Genomic DNA, 2,083 nt, shown 5'->3' with positions numbered 1-2,083 from the left:
AATACAATCCCCCCTGACGTGGGTATTTAGAAAGAAATACCCAGATCAGCTCAATATATACAGTTGAATCATGGGGTTGCATGAGTCAATTCAAAAGAAAAAGAAAAGAAAAAATATAAAAATCAAATAGAAAATTGAAGCTTTTGAAAAAGAAAGGTATTAAAATTAAAATCAAAATATCAAAGTTATGTACATAAAAAATTTTTGAAGAAAACAAAATAACAGGCCCTTGTATTAGGGTCTCATCAATTATAATTTCCATCCTACTAGTCTGTAGGATACAATGCAGTAATACTGCACTTACCCATTTGCAGCTAAGACTACAGGAAGTTGCCATTCTATAAGAGAGAAAAAAGGACCAGATTTAAATGCAAGGGAAGCGTCTGTCATTCCCTTTACTCTCAGGAATATATGGGTGAGCCAGATAATAGCCAACCTGTGGTACCTGACTGGCAGTGTAGTTCGGAGAGTCCTACGTCTTAACATATGTTAAGCGTCGCAGCTTCGATTCTTACACTGAGTTCAAGTCCTCAGTGTTGGCGTGGGAGTACCTCAATCCCACCTGTATATGTATGATCTCTTTAACCTCGTGCTCCTTGGCACTGCGCAGATGTTCTCAGAATCCCATTGGATTTTTCGGTCGGTCTTCATGACCTTGTGCTTTCCTTAGCACCATTAATGGCTCATGTGTTCCCTTCTCCTGGAATTAGATAGAAGCATTAATCATAGTCCCATACATTTAACAATATATGGCAAGTTCTTGGAGTCTAAACCTTGTGAGTAAGCATTAATATTACAGCAATTATATATATATTAAAATTATAGCATTGCAAAAATGAAAAAATTAAGTGATTATATGTACTCAAGTACAAGAAAATGAGAAAAAAGACAAAAAAAAATATCAATTATTCTATTAAAAGATATTAAGAAATCAATAAGAAATTAGAATAAAATCAGGGAAAGAATCAAGACAAACCAATGATTCCAAATTAACATCCATGAGTCCATGAACTGTTATCTCCAATGCAGGTAACAGGAAACAGTCAATCAGGTTCAATAGAAGATGCCCTCTTTACATGTGAGCAATGAATCCAAGAGTCCTTTTCTCCGATCTTTATAGCTGTTGGGGTTGTTATTAAAATTTCAAACGGCCCATCCCACGAAGGCTGGGTTGCCCCCGTGCGCTGGAAGTTCTTTATATACACTTTGTCTCCTGGATTCAGGTCGTGAAGTGAAAAGTCTATTGGTCCTGCTTGTACTGCAGTTCCAGATTCATGGAGTTCACGCAGTCTGTGTTGCAATTCCTGTATATAGGAAGCAATAGAAGTATCTCCTCCTAATAGTGATGTATATGCAGGAGAAAAGGGTTTAGCCTGTATAGGAGGATGTCCAAAAAGCATCTCATATGGTGAGATGTGTAGATCTCCCCTAGGTCTGCTTCTAAGATAAAATAGAGCTAGAGGGAGAATTTCAGGCCATTTTAGATGTGTCTCAGTACATAATTTGCCAATCATGGTTTTAAGTTCTCTGTTCATCCGTTCAACTTGGCCTGAGCTCTGGGGGTGATATGGTACATGGAATTTTGGAGTTATCCCCAGGCATGAATATATTTCAGATAAAACTGAATCAGTAAAGTGACTCCCTCTGTCCGAGTCAATACGTGCAGGCAGACCAAAACGAGGAATAATTTCTTTTAAAAGCACCTTGGCAACAAAGGCTGACGTGGCTCGGGCAGTAGGGAATGCTTCCGGCCACCTGGTCAGTTGATCCACTATGACCAGACAGAATTTATATTGTCCAGCCTTTGGCATTGTTATGAAATCAATTTGTAGGTGCTCAAAAGGTGTGTAAGCCAATGGACGCCCACCAAAAGCCTTACCACGAAAGGCGTGTTGGTTATATGCTTGGCAAGTAGGGCAAGCTGCACACACTTTAGAGGCTATAGTGGTTATGCCAGGAGCTATCCATACTCTCTTAACAGAGTCCACGATGCCCTGGGTACCAAAATGACCATTTTTATGAATAGATTGGCAAATTTGGCGATAAAAGTGTCTAGGGAGCAGGGGTTTTCCTTCAGAGGACA

The sequence above is a fragment of the Gracilinanus agilis genome, chromosome 3, assembly GCF_016433145.1.
Source record: "Gracilinanus agilis isolate LMUSP501 chromosome 3, AgileGrace, whole genome shotgun sequence".
NCBI lineage: Eukaryota > Metazoa > Chordata > Mammalia > Didelphimorphia > Didelphidae > Gracilinanus > Gracilinanus agilis.
Note: the sequence above shows the minus strand (reverse complement) of the source record.